The sequence below is a fragment of the Notechis scutatus genome, chromosome 5 (assembly GCF_049901735.1).
Source record: "Notechis scutatus isolate UNSWTSFEM ecotype Mainland chromosome 5, rNotScu1.2, whole genome shotgun sequence".
In the NCBI taxonomy this organism is placed as follows: domain Eukaryota; kingdom Metazoa; phylum Chordata; class Lepidosauria; order Squamata; family Elapidae; genus Notechis; species Notechis scutatus.
In genome coordinates, this window is record NC_142013.1 from 106424862 (window position 1) to 106448054 (window position 23193).

The 23193-nt window shown below is 37.7% G+C and overlaps 1 protein-coding gene and 1 long non-coding RNA gene across 3 annotated transcripts in view; one reads left to right on the plus strand and one right to left on the minus strand.

Annotated features, from left to right (window-relative positions):
• LOC148130606 (uncharacterized) overlaps window positions 1-11255 on the minus strand; it is an 84709-nt gene extending 73454 nt beyond the window's left edge. The window contains exon 1 of the long non-coding RNA XR_015749937.1: window positions 11242-11255. This is a non-coding gene — a long non-coding RNA (uncharacterized LOC148130606). The remainder of the gene's footprint in view (window positions 1-11241) is intronic.
• Window positions 1-23193, plus strand: part of PCDH9 (protocadherin 9) — an 819791-nt gene that overhangs the window by 125834 nt on the left and 670764 nt on the right. The window lies entirely within an intron of this gene.

Sequence of the window (23193 nt, forward strand, 5' to 3'; positions counted from 1 at the left end):
AAGAATAGTAGGTAGATGCTCTGGTCTGCAGTGTTTTAAGGTGTGAGGAGTCCTTGGTGCTCCCTGAGCTTGCTTGTTTTCTTGCAGACATTTCATTACACACACTAGTCCATTAACACTGATGGTGTTACCTAGTTTGGGTCATGTCTGCAAGAAAATAACTACATTCAGAGAGCACCAAGGACCCATCATTTCATCCCAGAGCTACAAGTATTCTCCTTTATTTGCTTTAAGGTGTATTTGGGAATGGGTCCTACTGAATCCACTGGGTTGTACTTTGGAGTGGACGTATATAGAATGGTGATGTGAATCACGAAGAGGGTAATACCATGCTTGTCACATATTACAACCTGCTATTCCTCCATGGTAGAAGTAGGGAGGAGAAGTAGAAGGGGAAAGCCCACATACATCAGTATATTCATTTATTTATTTTAAATGTATAAATTTAAAATATAAAAGGTAAGATTAAAATACATATAAATTAATCAGATATTGCCCCCAAACTCGCAACATTAATTGTATTAATTGTATGTGTCACTTCTGTGAGATCCTCAAGTGTACACTGAGTGGGGCACAAAGGGTATATATACATACCATGTTTCCCCCAAAATACGACCTATCCTGAAAGTAAATTCTAGCTTGATTTTTACACATCCACTCAATATAAGCCCTACCTCCAAAATAAGCCCTAATTAAGACACCCCCCACTCTAGAGTGAACAGGTAAAAATTAAGCTTGGGTGGGGATGAGGGGGTGGAGATGCCCTAGTATTTGGACACTTCGGACAGTTATAGCCAGGCCTCAAACACCCTGACACCTTCCTTGCCAGCCCATTTCTTCTGCAGCCAGCAAGGCTGGAAAGGCTTTCCTGAAGGCCACTGCAGCTGATAATAGAGAGATCTGTTTTCAGCTGCGGAGGCCTTCAGGAAAGCTTTTCCAGCTGCAGAAGTTCCTGAAGGCCTCTGATAGCAAAAAGGAGGCCGGGGATGACATTCACAAGTGAGGTGACATCTCACTCCTGAAAATAAGATCTGGTACCATTTTTGGTTGCAAAAACAATATAAGACAGGGTCTTATTTTGGGGAAAACATGGTATATATTGCTGTCTGCATGTCACCATAATCACAAAGAGCAGAAGCAACCAGATAGGCCCATTTGTTTAGAGCACCTCTGGATCTTGTTGTAGCTGTGCAGTCTATTCAATAATTTCCATACTTCCCAGCTTTCATCGGACCCAGGTGCCAGCTCCTCTGTTAGTTCTATCCAGTGTTGGTTCCTTGTAGCTTTCCCTAGATCTACTCTGCTTTCAAATTCTTCAGAATCTTCTGAGAATCTAAGGAAGCTTTCCGTGGATTTTAGTCTGTGAGGTGAGCCAAAGGTGTTTTTTTTTTCAAGAGGCAATTGGACTTTCTGGTTTTTCTTTGAAGACATTTTGCTTCTCCTCTAAGAATAGAAAGTGAGAGCTGAAGAAGCTCTCACTTTGCTGAGAAGCAAAATGTCTTCAAAGAAAAACCAGAAAGTCCAATTTCCTCTTGAAAAAAAAAACACATTTGGGACAACCATGACCTGGATGACTGAGAATCTTCATAGACATCTGTGAGGTGAGGGATGTTAGAAACTGAAGATTCATGACCTCTATTGGATAAAGATCTCCACCGTACTCTAAAAGGTTCAGAATTGCACTTTTTCCCCCTTCTTTTAAACCTTGCAAAGACTTCTGGGTTGTAGGTTAGCTTGAGTGTTCATAGAAGAGAGACAATATTAGAAAATGCAGTGTTATTGAATGGGTACTTGAACCTCAAATGTGACCATCCAAATTAAAACTTGTAATATTTGCACTATTCGGATTTCTGTGTCCGGGGACTGCAGGTTAATACCAGTTTTCTGAGCTGAGCTTGAAATAATACCTGTACCAATACAAAATTGATACAATATTGATAAAACATTGAATGTATAGTTTCACATCTCTGTTAAGATATATGAAACACTGTGTACAAGAGATGAAGCTTTATTGGTGACTTTGATGGTAGTCCTAACCTCTCTGTCCATGAAGTAATGGAAGCAGCATAATAAATGTTGATGATAAACATTTCCCTTAGCTATCTCAGCAACTTGCTCATAAAATATGGCCCTTCCTTTTCTTAGAGCTCTATGATTATATTTCCAGTGTCCTCTGTACTGCATTAGCTTCATTGTAGTTGTTCAAATGAAGGGAGCTGTTTTAACAACATTTTAGTTTAATGTCATCTGCTAGGTAGTTTAATAAATATATCACTGCTCCTTGAAAATGAGGGGAAAGCGCCTGAGCATCATAGAACCAATTATATCAAAGAAAATGAAATTAAAAGACATACCTAATTTAGTTGCAGCATAAATCTTAATCATGACACCAGGCTCAATAATGCTAGGTTGATTATAATGATATTTAAAGAAAGTAATCGTACAGGGTTATAATTGATTTTGTGAATCTGCCTTCCAGTTCAGGCCTGTAACATTGCAAAATGAGGAAGGCTGTGCCCAATATTGTAGAGACATTGCTGAATATGTGTGGCTTGCTGAAGACAGCAGACAGACAAACAGACAGCCTTTCTTTTTGCCCTGCGAAAATCCACACAAATAGAAAATCACAAATCTTTGCTGCTTTCTGGATTTCATCTGGATTTTTGAAACTGAGCTCTGATTGTTCATGTTTACAGTTCTGTTGGACAGGACATCTGTAACTCCAAGTTAGGGAATTGAAGCCACAATACCTTTTCAATTTAATCATCTGTGGATGTATAAAGCAACATCAGGTAAAAGTAATACAGTAGTATATACAACTGGAATTGTTGGGCTGAAATCTAACTTGGCAAAAACATATTAAAGGAAAATCATTCCTAGTGCTTTGAGGTTCTTTTGTTAGCTGTTAAAATTCATTTTTATCTCTAATTATTTCTACTTTTTTTAAAAAAAAATTATAATTAAGAGTGGGGGCATAGAGTTTGGCTTAATAATTAGAAACCATAATCTTGTTATAACGGAACTAAAATACAACAGCAATACAAAATGAATGTTTAAATTATCTGTGTGAGGACATTTTTCTTCTTCTTCTGAAAGCATTCTGTTGAACTGACATGAAGCAAGGACTGTGTAAATTTATCCACTCAATATTTGTTGGTTCATTTATTTAGAAACCACATTTATTAGCTGGTCAACTGAGAAGGACTTGGGTGGCATACAATTAAACACCCATCCATTATGGTATCAAGATACAAGAAGCAGAAAACTGGAGAATAAAAATTCCTCATTGGAACAGACTCTTAACATAACACCTGGGAAAAGAGCCAGGTTTTTAAGGCTCATTTGAAGAATACCACTGTGAGGGCAACTCAAATCTTAAAGAGAACAAGTAGGGGTGGGATTCAGCCAGTTTGGGCCAGTTCAGGCGAACAGGATGTTAAATTTACATCTGGTTCACTGAACCGGTAGTTGAATCAACCGGCTGGCCCTGCCCATGTCTCCATGTGGCTCATTTTGGATGCAAAGGCTCTGGGAGGGCAAAAAACAGGCCTCTCAGAAGTTCCAGAAATCCAAAAATGGGCCTGTTTCCAGCTTCTGGAGGGCCTCTGGAGCCTGGGGGAGGCTATTTTCTTCCTCCAGAAGCCTGAGGGAAACCTCCAGACTCTAGGAAAGGTGAAAAATGACCCTCCAAGAAGTTTCAGTAGGCCATACCCACCATGACCAACCCACCCAGCAACCAGGCAGAGAACCAGTTGTTGGGGTTTTGAATCCCACCCCTGAGAACAAGGGAGTGCTATTCTAGAAAGTAGGAAGCAAGATAGAGAAGGCACACTTCCTTGAGTTAATCTTGCTAAGTAGATGAGATCTGGAGCATTCCCGCTCTGTCAGAACTCACAGCAGGAGGGGAGAAAAACACTCCCACATATAACTAGCTCCTACACCAAGAAGTGATTGGAAAATGCAGAGAGACCTGGCCCATAGAATCTCCAAGAGATGGAGACAACTGAAAGAATAACACCATCACCATACCATTAAGTGCTTTGAGCATATTGGAAATCTAATGATTACCAGTATAACCAACATAACATAGGTGTTACATGGGCATGCAGAGTTACACCTAGAACTGCCTGTACTACTACCAGTTGGAGCTTATATAACAACCCCATGTAGAGTGTCAAGCAAGAGACCCAATGTAAGGCATGAATGACAGTTTAGGAAGCACCCCTCTCCTAGAAGAATGAAACACTTTGAGAAATATTTAAAAAGCAGAATATTATATTTGCCCTAAAAGAAAAATAGAAACCTTTAAAGGAAATAGAAACTCAGAGCCACAGTTCCCTGCCTGCCCCCAAACAGATACTAAGCTGAGGCCAGCTTTTAGAAATGCAGATTTGGTAATCTATTCAAGACAGGATGTTTTGAACAAAGGCAGAATTAGGTAGAATGGTAGGATCAGCCCTCACTCAAGATCCAAACCAGGAAAGCCATTAAGACACAATAGCAATGACCCAACACCCTTTCAGGACATAAGCCACCTCATTACATCATCTCAGAGAGTCCAGGCTTCAATTAAACTTAATTCAGACAACCTAAAAAGTTAGCTAGGTGCCCTGGGAGTCTGACAACCAATAGAATACATTTTTTTTTTTTTTTTTTTTGCATAGGAACAGGAAGCTCAAGGTGAAGACTCAAGAGAGGGTATAAAAACCTTTCTCTCTCTCTCTCAACTCCATGTGGTCAGCTGCCCAGGACCTCAAACCCCCATGTGGTCCTGTTCACCAATAAACCATCTTTCCAAATAGCTTTCATGTTTCCAGTGTCTTTCTCCCCCTTGGAACGGAACCAGGTGATATTTCTTCCAACAACAGATACTAGTCACAGTTCAGGAAACTGTGCATCTGGCACCCCATCTGGGCAAAGATGCCTCTAGGTGGCCAGCTGATCTTTCAGCAGGATTAGTGGGTCTGGTGTTACTCCAATTAGAACTAAGATGGAAAACTGTTGGTACTAAGAGAGGTTGAAATACACAGCAACTCTTTATTGTCAGGGCTGAGCTTAAGCCTGTTCCTCCCCTTTCTACCCCTAGTCCCTGGGACAAGATTCTGATTGCCTCATTTAGCCAGTCTGGGAAATATACAACAGGATATAATCAACGTCTTGATGAAACTAAGACTATACTTTCCTTACAAAGCATAGCTTATAAACATCACTCATAGTTTACAGCCAACAGTGTAGGTTGTTTTTTTTGTACTATACTAAAGTTGTTGATAATATTATGGTGATTTTCCATGTAAAACACTGATTAGTTCCAGTCCAGGGAGAATAACTTGTTAGACACATTTTGCATAAATTATTTCTAGCTAGAAGTATTTTTTCAGGCAATAAAATAGGCACATTAAAAGGTTACTGAGGTATTTCTGGACTTGTTTAGTCTTTGGGGGGTAGTTATTAAGTCTTTAATTGAATACAATTTAATTAAGATCCAAGGCTGTGCATCTGAATTATCTAGTAGCTTTCCAAGCACAGAAATAATCAATAATTCGAGGAAACAATAAAAGAAAACTGAATGCTTTTTTCCACCGACTGTTTTTCAATTTCATAATGGATATGAAAATCCTACTGCCAAATAATGTGGTATACCTACTCCTAGTATCTGTGTTACGAACTAGAGAACTACACATAATGCAAAATGGAGGTACATTACTCAGTATTGATTTCACAAATCAGCAATACTTATCCATCACTTTTCATAAACTAATGGCAAATCACTTCAATGATTAGTTCTATAACATGGTAGATCCCTACACAGTAATGCTATTCTTTAGAAACTCATCTTGACTTCTTTAGTGCCAATCATACTGGACGACTAGTTCTTAAAAAAAAAAAAATGCATACCATTAACTCCTGACTCAGCGTTATTTGGATTTACTACATCACTCTGTAAGAAATACTACAGTAAGTCTTTAGAAATATGCTTACAAACAACAACGTCTGCAGAAATGACCAATTATCCAAAGGTTCTTTTTCATAAGGCAACTGGGCATTGTTTTTCCTTGAAAACATTTTACTTCTCATCCAAGAAGTTTCTACAATTCTGACTCAGAATTGAAGAAGCTTCTTGGATGAGAAATGAAACGTCTTCATGGAAAAACAAAGTCCAGTTGCCTTTTGAAAAGCAACATGACCTGGATGACTGAAAATCTCCGTAGACATTCAGAAATGACCAACTTTTATTCAATTCAAGTAGTGGTAGCAGCAATTTTGAGATGCCTTGGGTACAAAGCTTTTGTCATTTTTTTTAGAAATCATTTGATTCAGTTACTTAAATCACCTGATTTCAAATTAAGTATCTGGCTGTCCAGACATATTTTCTATTGAACTGTATTTGCTTTCACTTTTTTCTCATTTGTCAAACATTTAAGAATGAGAGATACAAGCATGCATTTTATGTAATTCCTTCCCTCGATACTCTGCCCAGTCTCTCTCTGAGCAATTCAAAAATTTGATAAATAAAAAAGCAAACAAATAAATTAGTTTGCCTGCTGATAGTCAGGTTGTGATGGCAATTGATGTGTTCTGCTTTGATATTTTACTTTCCCAAGATCATACATCTTTACAATTCTCATACTCAATTCTCTTACTTAATAGTAACTCCTCCTCCTCCTATTTTATTGACTTCCAAATAGTAGAAGTTCTCCATCCACTAAACCCAATAACTCTCCCCTCAATTGATCTAACATCAGGTGTGATCACTTTCCCCCAGAGGGAAGAGTTGTCACCCCCTGATAAGAAAGCTGAGAAGTAAATATGGTATAAACAGTTTTCAGGATAGATAATAGAGCATCTGATTTGAGAAGGCTGCATCTGTCCTTGTTGGCATAGCACCAATTTTAGTATGTCTACACAGTTTACTTGACATTGTATGCCATCGTGAAAATGTTCAATTGTGAGAGAAACTTATGAAAGGTTGTTGAACTCAGAAAGGTTGTTGAACTCTTTCTCTCAGATACACTAGATAGACACAATACCTTGATTTGCATTGTTTTCCTCCAGGTTTTAGCCACAGGACAAGTTGACAATAAACAATACAAGGGTGACAAGAAGAAACACTGGAAAGTCGAAGAGAATCACTGAGTGACAGAGATTCAAAAGTTCAATCTGAAGGAAGTCGTAGAGGTTCCAAATACAATAACTTTGATTAACCTTGCACTACTTCAGGATAGGGTCATGCTATCCAGTTGACATCCTTATTTGGAGATGTCAATCACATTTCAATAACCTTTTTGGCATGGGCTTTTAAGTCTCTTTATTGACTTTGAATGAGGCAGCTTGCTTATGAATGCTGCCTGAACTGTCATTCAAACATTTTTTTTTTAAATTTTATATATAGGTTTGGCTTGATTGAGAAAGGGTGGTGGTAGCGGCACAGTTTCAGAAGAAGAAACTCGGTTTCTTCTGTGATTGCTGTTTTGTATTGTTGAATCCACCCCCAACCAACATCACTTGTTTGAGTTGGCAATGACATTTCTTATACCTCTTCATTTAAGCGCTGTATTTGAAGTCTTTTTTTTTTTTCTTGCTCCACTTCTCATTGTGACTGTTTCTTTTCCCCCACTTTTTTTGTCATCTTACAAATCATAATGCATTGCATTATTTCAAAGGAGAACTTGATGTAGTAATATTTGTGTAATATGATTAAAAATTATGAATGTTCTATTATCTAGAAAGCTTAAATTACTGAAGGTAAAAAGAGACACCCAAAAAATAATAATAATGAAGCTTTGTCAGTATTAAATTTCTTGTGTGTCCAATCACACTTGGCGAATAAAGAATTCTATTCTATTCTATTCTATTCTATTCTATTCTATTCTATTCTATTCTATTCTATTCTAAATGTCATTTAGGATATCCATATTGGACATTTAAGATTATTTGACTTCCCATCCAAAATTAGGTATAATGTTAAAAAAGAACCACTACGATTGACATCACAGCATTCGTTATACTGCTGGTTACTATTTATTTAGAAATAGATGGACAACAATTCCAATAACTTTCCCAATAACTAGAAAACTTGTTATATCACAATCCAAATCCTATGTATTTGTATCATATAAAAAGCACCCCCATTTTTAGTGCAGCTTTTTTTTTTTTTTAGAAAGAATACAAAGAGCAACAAAGAAAATTAGGGAGCTAAAGGCGAAAGCCTATGAAAAACAGTTGCAGGAATTGGGTATGTGTAATCTGATGAAAAGTAGGACTGGGGTGACCTGATAGCAGTGTTCCAATATCTCAGGGGCTGCCACAAAGAAGAGGGAGTATTCTCCAAAGCACCTGAAGGCAGGACAGGAAGCAATGGATGGAAACTAATCAAGGAGAGAAGTAACCTAGAACTAAGGAGAAATTTTCTGACAGTGAGAACAATTAACCAGTGGCATGGCTTGTCTTCACAAGTTATGGGTGCTTCATGGCTGTGGGGTGGTGTTTAAGAAGAGATTGGTCAGTTACTTGTCTCAAGTTGTGTAGGGTTTCCTGCTTGAGCAGTGGGTTGGACTGGAATGCTTCCAAGGTCCCTTCGAACTCTTTTATTTCGTTATTTTACTTTGAAGTCAAATGCTTGGGTAGATCTTGGCTGAAGGACAGTTGAAGGAAGCTCTTTCAATCCACCTCTACCACATCAGCCTTGCATAGTATGTCACATCCAGGAGGAAAAGAGGAAGGGGAGATTAATTTCATTCAGTAAGTCAGCAGCATAACTCTCTAAATTCTATGTTTTTCATTTGATCATTTGACTTATTTTTTCCTGTACTTACTTTGCTCGCTTACTAACCAAAGCCTCCTGGGTCATATATAAACTGAAATACAATTCCTCCATACATCAATAATCTCTCTTTTCAAGTATTTATATGACTCTCAGCTTCTTTTCAGTGGCCCTCTGAAACATCATGTCATAAACTTTCTCTTGGCTACTCATAAAAGTCTATAGGGAATGCACTTTTTTTTCCCTTACAAATCTGTTATTTTGAAGAGCAGCTGAAGGAAGAATGAGGTCAGTATCACAGCTGAAAAACACCTTTATAAACACAAATTTCCTTGAGGTCTTAGACACCATAATAGTAATAGAGCTAACAGAGGTTTCTTTCCCTTTCTCTCTCCCCCTCTCCCTCTCTCCCTCCCTCCCCTCCTCTCCCTCCCTCCCTTCTCCTTTATTCTACACCAGGGATCCCCAAACTTGGCAACTTTAAGACTTGTGGACTTCAACTTCCAGAATTTTGGAAGTTGAAGTCCACAAGTCTTAAAGTTGCCAAGTTTGGAGACCTCTGTTCTACACAATCCAATTCCAGTATTCTACAAATGCAAGTTTCATTCAGCCCTGATGGCCATATTAATGGACAGGGGGATATTTATTAAGATAATCCCATTTTTGAGAAGTGACCGTTGTTGACTTTAGCACTTTTGACCAAATTAGGTATAACTGCAACCTCAAAGACCTTGGGGAAAACTGCTTCCTTTATTGTCCCCAATTTGTATGATCAGGCTCTGCATTGATTATGTTATGTAACTTTTAGCAAAATATCAACAAGAAAACCATCAAGTTCAGAGAAAACCAAGAATTCAACAGTTCAACCCTGAGCTACATCTGTTTTCACATATATATCCACTATTGGGCATCAACAATGTCAATCTATCATTTCAGATGAGGTCTTTCTGCTGAGTCAAATTTAAGAAAGGGACATCTCTGGTGCAGGAACCAACCTGTTCTAAAACTAACTCACCTGTTTGTCTGTCTACAATCCAACAAATCAGAAAAAACAACAACTATAAAAACAAAATAAATCCAAACAGAACAAAGAAAATGGGGCTCCACTATGTGTTTTAAAGGAGGAGATTCAGGGGAAAGAAATGAATATTTGGCCAATGAGTTATATACTTTCTATTCACAAATCCTATCAGTGAGAAAAGAATTCTTTTAGAGTAGGTGGTATTCCATTAATGAAGGAAAAAGTCAGAATAATCATTGTCAGTATTGGTATGACTGTGTATTGTTGATATCTATAGGTTTCTTGAAACATTGGATGTACAAAGTATTCCTTTTTTTAAAAAAAGGAATTAATCAGAAATGAGCATGCTATAAAATGCATCCTTTCAAATCATCTTTATTTACAGGTGTGTGTTGGGATATTTTGTAGTTCCTGGGCATTTTTAGAAAATAGAAACTTGAATAAATGTGGTCCAGGGCATGATTGGAAATAGGCTCAGCTTCCCAGAGAAAAAAACTGAGATAAGATTGTGTACCACCAGGATTCATGCATGTTGTCCCTTCAAAAACAGTTTGTGAAAATCATGTTGGATCTTGTATGAGCGCTGCAATCTCTCTGCTCTGCTTTAAAGCAGCCGATCATTTTTTTCAGGCTTTGGTATAGTTTGGAAAAGTTTGAAGCTGCTTAAAGGAGACAGCTTGTTAAACTTAATGTTAAACCAGATCGTGGTTTCCTTTTCTTCCTTTTCATTTTTCAAACTCATGCTGAAGTCGGGGGGGTAAAAAAGATTCTTTTAATGAATGATGGAGTTGTGCAAGGCTTAGCCAGAATCATTTTGAAAGCATGCATAACACTAACACATTAGTAGAGGAAGTGGTTGGGAATAACCTTTTGCCAATAAATGGGGTCTTTGTGATTAGATACACTCATTGCCGGAAGTCTTTTGTGAATAGGCCATTTTCTGGACTAATCATTAACATGGTTACAAACTTTCACATATGCCCCAGCCTGAGAAAAGTTGACCAATCTTGGAATAATGGCATTTTAATTACTATATCTTCTAATTTAGATAAAGGTAGAACTATTTTTTACATAGGAATAAAGCTCTTGATGAACTTATTGTGTATTGTAATTGCATCATGAATCTAGTGTATTTGTCACATTTATGTGATACCCTGGAAATTGTGATCTTTCCCAAAATCCTTCTTCATTTCACAGAAATAGGGGCAATTTATTCTTTCTCCCCCATTCTAGTCTGAAATTTTAAGCCCAGTTCAGCCTGACTTTGGCCTATCCTTCGGGCTATGCAACAATTTAGTAGACCAAGTTTGGAAATCCCTTATACCAAATGGAACTTTTCTCAGGATTGGGTACCAAATAGCGAGCCCAAACAAACAGAATATAATATGATTTATGAGATTTATTTATCCCAGCTCAATTATGTGTAGACTATTGGCAGATTGTAGAAAATCAGACATACCTTGCCTTCAGTGCAGCGGACTTGAACATAATGGAAAAGGCTGGAATCATGGTTTATGTGTGTATACACACACTGGGAATATATCTGCTGCGAACTTCACAGTGGTGACAGGAAGGGCATCCGGCCAATAAACACTCAGATCCATTCAGTTGCCCTGACTCCACCCTGCAAAGGATTACGGGGTCATGAAATCGTGTGTGTGTGTGTGTGTGTGTGTGTGTGTGTGTGTGTCATTTTCTTTTTCACTTTTTGGGCCAGTTTGCAGGGATAAGAAATCCCTTTTACCAGACACTAGAGTAAGTCTGCACGTACTTTTATCACATCCTAGCTGCGATCAGTGGCTTACTGACATGATTGCTTGGTACTGTTGATTCCAAATGAATTTTCTCCCCCCTTGCAATCCAGATTCCATAATGGTTTTACCTTTGTTTTCCTGTCCACGTGCTGTAACCGCCTTCTCAGTTGGTCTGTGTTCAGCCTACTAAAGTGACCCTTTCTTGTGCTGTCATTTTGTCAAAGGGAGCTTGAAGTGTGTGCTTGTTGGTTTTGATTAAATTCAGAAGTTGTTGCCAAAGTCGAAACAAAGGAAACCAACGTGCAGTCCCCTCTTGTCTCCACCTCACTTTCCCTCGACGATGCAGCATGATTTCACAATTAAGTTGGCAGAGAACTGAGAGGCATAAAGAGAGCCCTACAGCCAAGACAATGGGGACTTTTCTTCCGCTGGCTGAGTGAAGAGATGGAAAGAAACAAAATTAAGCTGCTTCTTTCATTGGTGAATGGCTTAATTCAACACGGCTTGTTCACCGGTATTTCACTTCTGCTCCGGTGATTGACACGTAAAGGAATACAGCAAAATGAGCTCTTCTTTTCCAATACAGCTCAGTTGTCTCCACCTTGTCAAATTCCCCACCAATTATTGCCACTACAGATAAAGGCTTTGGCAAATTGGGGCTAGCCATTTTATTCTCGGAATGCAGCCTCTTCTAATTTGACCTTGTAAGTCCATCATGGAAAGGAAAGCTGATAGTGTGAGGCTCGGGAGCTGTGGTTTGGTCAAGCTTATGTTGAGCTAGAATTTTGCTGAAAGGCAACATTAATAATAGGTTGGCAGTACATGTTTGCAAGAATGGTTTTGATGTGTTGATTGCATTTCCTTGGTACACTTATTCTTGCTTGAGGGAACAATGGGTGTTAGGCGCAACCAAGCACAGGATGTTGAATTAACCTCTCTTTCCCCATTATGAATATAATAGCTTTGATTCTTGGCTTAGAGCTTTCCCCCCCCCACTTCATAGTTGGTGAGAAACAAAGATTAGAACAACTGAAGCTCAGACATACTTCACGATTCCACTATTTTTGAAATATCTGTTGAAATAGCTGAACTTTATGTTCTTGGAAGACACTACCATAACAGTGCCATCTTTTAAGCAGCCCATATTATTTTCTTGTTGAGTTGTTGTGGTTGGTTGTTACATTTTAATGAAATGTGCTTTGATCTCCCCAATCATCTCCAAAATTTAGGACCATCCTGATACATGCTATGTTTATTGCTTGCTAATCCCACATTTGTAAATCAGGTGGCCAAACATCTTTATGAAGTCATACAAATGCACAAAATGTTTAGATTAATGTCATTTTAACATTGTTCCTCCCATATAGTTTCTATTAAACTATACTTTTTTTCTATAAAAAAACCCTGGTCAAAGACTACAATATATACATATGCTATTTGATTGATTTGATTTGAGCAATATTCTAGTATTTGAGGAACTGCCACAGAGAAGAGGGGATCAAGCTATTCTCCAAAGCAGGGTCTCCAACCTTGGCAACTTTAAGCCTGGTGGACTCAACTCCCAGAATTCCCCAAAGCTGGCTGGGGAATTCTGGGAGTTGAGTCCACCAGGCTTAAAGTTGCCAAGGTTGGAGACCCTGCTCCAAAGCACCTGAGGATAGGACAAGAAACAATGGGTGGAAACTAATCAAGGAGAGAAGCAACCTAGAATTAAGGAGAAACTTCCTAACAGTGAGGACAATTAACCAGTGGAACAGCTTGCCTTCAGAAGTTGTAGATTCATCACTGCAGGTTTTTAAGAAAAGACTGGACAACCACCTATCTGAAATGGTATAGGGTCTTCTGTTTGAGCAGGGGCTTGGACTAGAAGACCTCCAAGGTCCCTTCCTGCTCTATTCTGATTGATTGATTGATTTGAATAGAATGAAGCTCATTATACATTTTGCACTTACTACTTTTAAGCACTGTTGGCTTATTGTTGGTGGCTTTATTTAATGCCCTTTTGTCAGGTGCTTTAAGCTGCTCTGGGAGAAAAAAAAACACAAAATATCAGAAACAACAATAACAACAACCTTTTAAGCCATTCTGTGCTAATTAAGGAAGAGCCACCAAATGGTTCACAGTTTGCTGTTATCCACAATCACTTGCAGACTTAGCTTTCAACCATTATTTTGTAGATTGCTTGCTTTCAGAAATTGTGGCTCATGTAGGCAAAACCTCTTCAAACCAAGTAAATTAGATTTAATTTATGGCTAAAATGAAAACTGGGGAGGGTGGAAACTGTTCCAGAGGAAAGGGAAGAAAGCTTGCAGAGCGGCACTTTAAATCTCACTGTCTTAAATAGGGGAGCCTGGGAGTTTTGAATTGGTAGTGAGTTTTGAGAATAAACAATGACAACACATGTCAAATTAGGTGGCATTACCAAACAGCCTGTGGGTGATTTCTTAAGCTGAATGTGATCATCTCTGACTAGTAGTTAGAGGGGACATTCCCAGGAAACGTCAGTGCTGTTGCCTACCACGAGAATTAAAAATAAAAATGGTCCTTGAAAAAGCAGCAGCACCTGATTTCCTTTTATATTAGGGTTGCCAAAATAAAATAAAAATAAAAACCAACATCAGTGTTTCTAGGTTGTACTAAGCCATTCAGCTCACTCATAACTTCTTAACTTCCAAACCTTCCTGATTTGGGAACTTGAAAACAAACATAACCAATCAATAATAAACTAAAGTTGCTGCTTTTCAGTGCATTGGGATTAGTTACACGAAGGTGTAAATCAGGTTGAGAAGGGAGTTGTTGGTAAGTTGCCCTGAAACTACTGTCATCTTCAAGAGGATAAGTTATGATCTGATTTGGATTAAAGGTTTCGTCCCCATAAACATTGATTCAAGGTTACCATTAAAGATCCTTGATTTAAGAGTTTCAATAACAATAATAAACACTAAATGTAATCAGAATTATCAGGAAGGGAAGGTTAAGATAAGTCCCATTCTTATTCTGTTGTAATGGATGATTTTAGTTCGACCTTTAGACTAGATCCAGTGACATTACATGAATCCTGCTTGATTAATCCTCTTCAAGTTCCTATTATTTCATTGAGTTAGCATGAAAATAGGATTTAATCTTATCAGTCATAATCTGCCAATAGAGTTGGTGATGTTGGAAAATATACAGTATATAAAGTCATCATGGACTATGCACCAGGAAGTAGACAGGGATTGATGACCAAAATACATCTTCAAATCTTTACTAGCCCTGATGATGTTATCTAGTTTGGGTAGTAAAATGTCTGCAAGAAAACAACCAAACTAAGAGAGCACCAAGGAGCCCACATCTTCAAATGTGTACTTTCTAAAACCTTCCGCCATAATCTTTTTGGCAAAACTGAAAGAAATCCCACTGGTTCAAATTAGTTCTCTTTTAAGATTGGAAGTAACGTCTTCTTCTGGACTTCTAAAACTGGACTTTTGGTGACAATGGAGTCTTGTCCTTTCCTAGGTGGCAATGTGGAATTAATTTACTACTTCCATCATAAACTCACACACTGTGGCCAACAATCCTTTGGATGTTGTTGCTGCTGAAATGTTCAACATACCCCCTGCTGCCTTGAAATAAATGTATAGAAACTACTTAGGGTTTGCTATCAAGAATAGATTTTTGCAGCTGGGAAATCCAGAAGGTGCCAAGTTAAGAAAATTTGGCCTGGAAAATGGATTTGTGGGTCTAAACAGATATGTATGGACACATAACTGCAAAGAGAAACATTAGGTAGGTCTATCAATAGCTGTGGATATTGCCTATTACAACATATTTATTCATAATTATATTACCTATAATTGCTAAAACATGGCAAAGTTGAGGCCACTAGTTATATGATACAGTGGAAAATCGTAGCCCTGCAAAACCATTACAAAGAAGACTTTGTGAAAGGATGACACGGCTCTATAAAATTCTGAAAGGAAATTCTGAAATCACACTGCACTCTTCAATCATCTTCAAATATACAAATCTGCACAGACTCTGGAGAAGCCGATTTTGGAGGTAGGCTGCAATGAGCCACATTAAACATGCTTGTGAGGATGTTTAAAGAGCCATGGTGGTGCAGTATTTAAAATTCAGTTTTGCAGGTTACATCTGGAAATGTAACCAAGAAACAGGCACATATTACCATATGTAGTAGACTTGTGTTAAAGCAAAAAAAAAAAATGTTGGGCAAAAATACATAAGTGGTTAGAAAAGATCATAGGAAAACATGTAGATTTTAAGCCCAAATATTCTTCTATCAGGTATAGTACCAGAAAAATTTGATAAACAAACTATATATTTAATATCGCATGTATTAACAGCAGCGAGGATTATATTTGCACAATATTGGAAAAATGAAGAAACACCACAAGATCAAGAGATAATTAGAAAGATACTGGATTGTGCAGAAATGGGCAGAATTACACTGAAGATCAAGCAGAAAGAAGATACAGAATATTATCAAACATGGAACTTATTCTACCAGGGGTTGGAAAAAAAGGGGTGGAGATTCAAAATGTAATCTGCATTGCTAAGCAAATAAAATAACTCAGACAATACGATGTTTATTTAGCATTAAAAATGTAAATAATAGAAAATTAATAAAACTTTATTTTTAAAAAAAATCAGTATTGCAGGTTATTCTCCTCATTGCTAGGAGTTCAATCATGACCAGCTTAAAGATGACTCAGCCTTCCAAGGTCAGTAAAATGAGGAGATTTTTGGAGGCAATATGCTGATCCTGTAAGCCATTTAGAGAATGCTGAAAAGCAGTGTGAAGTGGTATATAAGTCTAAGTGCTATTGCATAGGAAGATCAGCTGGAAATCTAATAAGCAGTGCAAAACTTTCTGATTGCTGTTATTTGGTGGGGACTAAAGATTTTCTGGTTGATTAAAACAAGTGAATATTTATGATATAGATTTCTTTTTTAAATCTAGAAGTAGGTATTACCCTTGTTTTTTTTTTTTTTTTAAAGAAGTATATCAGATATTCAAGGATTATGTTATTTGACTTCAAGCAAACAAAAGAAGGTTGCTTTGGTAGTCACAAGAAATAATTACAGATTCAAAAAGGAAAGGCAATTTAGCTTGAATCATTTCCTGCTTCTCTGAACTAACTCGCTATATCATAAAATGTTGCCATTCAGCTTTCCTGCTGACTGTTGTGGGAATATTGCAATCTGAAAGATCTATTATTTTTAATTTATTGTGGTGACAAATGCAATGGAAAACTGTTCATAGACTGGCTGCATACTCAACTGCTTCTTTTAACAGAATCATTTTTCAGGTATCCGACTAGAAAGGAAGTCAGCCTGGTACAATATTGATGGAAATCGCCAGCAAAACAGAATAAATTCCATTGCACTTACCTTGCAGATGCAGAATGACTGACTGTCACTATATTTCATGCAATGAGCATTAATTTGATGGGCGTGGGCATTTGGGAGGGCCAATTCAGATGACAAATGTGCTTTGCTATTTTGTTGGAGCTGCTTACAACACGAAGTGTAAAGGACGGTGCGACATGCAGAGAAAGTTAGAATTCCGTCTGTTTTGCCCCACGGTTTGAAGGATGCTGCTCTTCATAGAAACATAGAATAACAAAGTTGGAAGGGACCTTGGAGGTTTTCTAGTCCAACCCCATGCTTGAGCAGGATAATACCATTTCAGACAAATGGCTGTCCAGTCGGTTTATGAAAGCCTCCATTGATGAAGCGCTCACAACTTCTGAAGGCAAGCCATTCCATTAGTTGAATGCTCTCACTGTTAAGAAATTTCTCCTTAATTCTAGATCGCTTCTCTCCTTGGTTAGTTTCCATCTATTGTTTCTTGTCTTGCCAGCTGGTGCTTTGGAAAATGGTTTTGACCCTCTTTTTCTTTGTAAGGGGCCTTAAATATTGGAACACTTCTATGCCTCCCCTTCTTTTCACTAGACTAGATATACTTAATTTATGCAACCATTTTTCATACGTTTTAGTCTCCAGCCCCTCAATCGGATTCTTGCTCTTTTCTGAATTCTTTCCAGAGTTTCAAAATCTTCAGAATTCCTCTCAAACAGGGTTAAGGTTTGGAAAGAATTTACTCTGATTAAGCGGTACAACATCTGGAGGGAACTGATTCATCATGATAATTATGGGGCAGGTTAGTTATCAGAATTTTCAGAATCACAAATTCTCCTAAGGATTTGTCAGGGAATTGACAAGGCATGTTTTCCCCCCATATACTTTGGTAAGTCACTTCAAAGCAATTTTTTTTGAGTTTTTTAAAAAAATATCTTAAAGACATATTCCTTTCTCTCTACATTAGAATTCATATGTTATTTCCTGCTAGCCCACTTCCTATACCTTTTTTTTTCATGTAATACAATGTGCCTTCTGCATTCTCTACCTGATGGTTTGGTTCTTTGCAGTATAGTCCCTCCCTCCATTACTGAGTTCTTCATCTCATCTTGCATATATCACTTGCATATTGTAGTATCAATGTAATTAGTTCTTCACTAGGCCATTTCATTGGCTCTTAAGCATTGTATTGAGGCAGTGCCCACATGTCTTTAGTTTTCTGCAACATGTTCCCCTTGCCTGAAATATTTTTTCCCTGTCTTCAAAAATCTTCAGCTAGTGCATTCTGCCCTTAGCAAAAGCTTTCCAGAGATGATTGACTTCAGAACCAACCATTTTATCCTACGTGACTGATCCTGCAACTCGGAAAACTTTGATGGGGGGAGCAAACAACCCCCTGACTCTAATGTCAATATTAACTTTATGAAGTCAAAACAACTCTGAAATCATGGCTTGGGTCATGAAACAAAATAAATGTTATCTTTGTTCCCGAGGTTGTTATCTGAAAGAGACAGCACAAGGGAAGAAAGGAGAATACAGAAAGATGGTGGAAAAAAGATCAATCAGAAAAGGCCTGCAGAAAAAAAGTTGAGATTTTCCTGCAGGATCAAATGCAGAAGGTTGTAGGAGCTTGAGAAGAAAAAAGAGCACAGTTGAGAAATAGAGATACTAGTTTTGGCAATAAGGTAATTTTCAGCAGTGTAAAAGGAATGGAAAAATATAGGGTGGGTGGAAGTGACATAAGAGATGAAAAAAGAGGAGGGAAAGATATCTAGTATCATTAGAAAGTGAGGAAAAGAATTTCAGCTAAACAGAAAAGCAAAAAAGCAAAAAGAGGCATTAAGAAGATTTACAATAAAAGAATGTGACTAGTAAATGGATCACAAGAAATCTGAGGAAAGCAGTCTTAAAATAAAGCCACGGCAGCAGCAGAACCACATGGTAGAGATCCCTAATCATAGAAGAGAAAGTTAATTTCATCCTATGATTATATGCATGACATTCACCACTATCAAGATGCTAACAATTGGTGTTATTGTAACCTAACAGGAGGGATGACCATGTTTAGTCAACAGCTCATTGAGTTTAAATCATCCCAGAAACTGTTGTTAATTAAATGCTGTCTCCAACATTTTTAATGCCATGCTTTTAAATAAGGGTTAAAACAGCCTTTCAAATAATATTAACATAAATTGATGTTTTTCAAAAGTGGCTGGTGTCAAAAGTCATCCATTAATTGGTATTCTGAATCTTCTAGCACTCCATCTTTCTGTTTTGTGAGCGTAATGATTCGGCGATGCTCTGTTACCTCTAGAAAGGTACAGCCAAGTATATTACAGATCTCCACTTGTATATTACAGATCTCCACCCTCCAAGGTCTCTTCCATCCCATTATTCTGATGACCTTCTTGAGTCTTGGAATTTTTTCATGGGATTGAAAGCTCCAATTTTGAAATGTATCCAAAACTTGCACCAGTAGAAGATTTTTCTTCCTTCTGCAGATCTTGAGAAGTCATCCCATTATCCCCAAACTTTCTATGTATGTAGTGACTATCTTCTCAATCTTTTGAAGGGCATGATTGAATTTTCCAATTTTCCTTCCAAGTTTTAATTCATAGACACGTTTAATCAGGCATATCTTACAGTACTAATTGACTAAGGTGTTTGTTTTCTCTTGTGGTGGTATTTATCACTAAATTGACAGGTTCATTACCACTTCATTGACATACTGATGTATTGCTATATTCAAAAGAAAGTCCATTGGGATATCAAAACTATATCATAAGCTATTCTTGGGTTGTAAACATCAAGCCTTGCTTTCCCTTTGAGAAGGAGAAAGAGGAGGAAAATGCCTACCTTCCAAACTATGGAAATAATTGGGGTCTTTTTAAAAAGCAAATGACACCAAGGTAATGGAAACTATAACACATTTTCAAAGGAAGTGGGGGTCGAACTTTCAGTTCATACATGGCACTTCATAGGTCTTCTCCTGAGCTAAACTGTTTTGAGAGATTCAGCTTTCATGAAAAATTGGTGGGAAGGGTTCCAGAGGTACTGAGTAATGTCTTAATTTGATTAATTTAATTGTGGCTTAATCCTCATGTAAAGCATGCAACTTGGTCAGGTGTTGGCAGATGCCATCTTGCTGCAAGCAAAGACTGAATCAAAAGCTATGGCAGCCTTAGGCACCAAGCTGGTATTAGTTACACATGAATACCATTGATTTGCATCTGTACAAAGTGGTTTCCCCACACAGGAACTTGACTTTCCCTTGACAGACAATAGAGGAAGATATGTGACATATAGCATACAAGGAATGTTAGGTGTTCTTAAATGCCTATTAATCAAAGAACAGCTTAGAACACTGGAAGGTAAGACAAAAGAATAAAAAGGCAGTGATATAAAAAAAAGAACAAAAAAAGAACTCAGCTTTTTTGGGAAATCTTTTATAAATTGAATCCTGGAACCCGCTCTTAGATTTATTGCAGTGCCAATCAATTTTAGCAACGATAAAAACTAATTATGGCCCTGATTGAAATACTTGGATTAAAAGAAGTATTTTGTTTAAAGAAGAAGCTCATTGTTTAACCAAACTATTTTTTCCTCTCCTTTTCCTTTCGCGAAAAACCTACTTATTGGGTAATATATAGGCTTAATCTTCATATTCCCCTGCCTAAAATATCATTTAACTTTGGCACTGTGGTTAACCAAAGGGACTTGGATAAGGCAGAAGCCCTGAGCATATTGTCAGATGCATTAAATTGAACTCTATGGCGAATACATTTAAGATCATGATGTAAGCGGGGGCTTACTTCAGGCTGAGGAGAGTTCCTCTCTTGCTGGATGAAAGGAAACCCATGGAACAGTTAATTATTTTTCTTTCAGATACTGTGAAATTGAAGCCATTCATTGTGGCTGATACAGATTCTGTGGCCAATTATATACCTTATGCCAAGGATTTTATCCTTCACCATTAAGTTCCATAGGCAGGTGGTCATTTATTATAGTAGAGGTTGACCTTATAATGCTTTCCCATGGGGAACAATTTCCTACAACAGAAAATACAGAATGATGGGCAGTTTCCAGTTCTTTAAACCATTTATTTTACAAGTGTGCTTTGTTCTTAATGATTTTGCATAATTCTTTGATAGTTCCAGATATTTTTAATCCTGCATGATTGACATTAAGTTATTCAGTATTATTCAGTAAATGTAACGATCAAGCAAATTAAATTTATTTCCTTCCTTCCTTCCTTCCTTCCTTCCTTTCTTCTTTCCTTCCTCCCTCCCTCCCTCCCTGCCCCCTCCCTCCCTCCCTCCCTCCCTTCCTTCCTTCCTTCCTTCCTTCCTTCCTGTTTTCATGGTTTAAGACCCACATTTTCTTGGGAGTATTTCATTATGTTAGTAACAATGAACAGTGGAAAACTGTTTCTGTAAATAAAGGACTCACTGTGCAAAATGCATTCATCTATACCAAGAGAAACATTTGGTTTAACTTCTGATGTTGTCCAGAATTGTCCCTTGTTCTCCTGCACAACCAACCCTGGGAATACTTTTTCCTAGTTGTGTGTGTGTGAGAGAGAGAGGGGGGGAGAGGGAGAGGGGAGAGACAGAGAGAGATGAGAAAGAGAGGGAGGGAGGGAGGGAGGGAGGGAGAGAGAAAGAGATAAGAGAGAAAGAGAGATGAGAGAGAGATGAGAGAGAAAGAGAGGGATAAAGAGATGAGAGAGATGAAAGAGGGAGAAAGAGAGATGTGAGATGAGAGAACTGTGTTAAGAGGTACATTAAGTGTGATATATAAATTGGCTTTACTTTTGATGGGTCACTTATGATAATTGTGTTTTGGCCACTCTAAAAACTGTTCACACCCGAAAGTGTTGACAAGGAGCTTCCTTTTAGTCCTCTGCCATGCCACTTAGTAATTATAAGAGGTTCATTAAGATAGATTGGCTACTTACCATCCTGGAGTCCGTTGCTGTCACTTGAGTGTGTGAAGCTCTTCTCTATCTGAGTAGGCAAAAAAAAAAAAAAAAGCAATAAAGAACCAATTCAGATGATAATCCCAGCTAAAAACTGAGTAGTGTTTAACCATCTTCAAAAATATTTTAACTATATGACTCATGGTCTATCATTACTACTAATTTTAATTCACACATTTAGTCCAATGAGAGCAGTCCAGCTTCTAGCTGACAGGTGATCCATTTTAACTGAGCTTTCATTATTGCTAACTGCTAAAAATGGTTTGCAAAAGTCCTTGTTCTTATCTTGTTCCAATATAATATTGTGCAAGATGGGTTGTCCCAATCTATGCAATAAGAATGGATTGCAGTTATTTGTTGTCAAGTTACTGTGCCAGGCCAGTTTGGAAATGTTTGGATGAGATTATGCAGTAAATGCTGAACGTTTCGGATCAAATGCTTTTTCGGTTGCTTGGGAAAAGATCGATTATCTGTTACCAGATTTTGTTTCATGCTTTGTGCTGTGAATACCACTAAGACAAAGCAGAAACAAATTGAGTTAGATAATCTGAATTTCAATTTTTAGTGGTTGTTCCTTCCACTTAGAAACAATGCCAATATTTTGCCATTTTCTTTTGTGTGTGTGTATGTGGTACATGGGGACAGAAATAAAAATACAAAACCTACAGTAAGTGAATATAAAATACAGAAATTAATATGCAAAAAAATAAGGGAGGAACTTGCAAAAAAGAGAGAAAACAGCTCTATCTAGTGCCAATAATGGAACAATGATGAGAAAGTGATGATGAATCCTTGTACCATGGTGGCACAGTGGTTAGAGTGCAGTACTGCAAGCTGCTTTTGCTGACTGCAATTTGGCAGTTCAAATCTCACCAGACTCAAGGTTGACTCAGCCTTCCATCCTTCCGAGGTGGGTAAAATGAGGACCCAGATTGTTGGGAGCAATAGGCTGAGTCTGTAAACCGCTGAGAGAGGGCTGTAAAGCACTGTAAAGTGGTATATAAGTCTAAGTGCTATTGCTATTGCTACAAGGAATAAGTGTGAAAGTTGATACAAATAAAGAGGGGAAAATATTATCAGGCTTAAACCCAGATGGATGGGGAGAACAAGCCACCATTCAGTATATCATGGTCTGAACTAAACATGTATACAAAGAAGTTAATTGAACTATATTAGAGAATAGAATAGAAGAATAGAATGGAATGGAATGGAATTCTTTATTGGCCAAGTGTGATTGGACACACAAGAAATTTGTCTTGGTGCAAATTTTATATTACTTGAATTCGTATTACCTGAACTTTTCCTATATTACCTG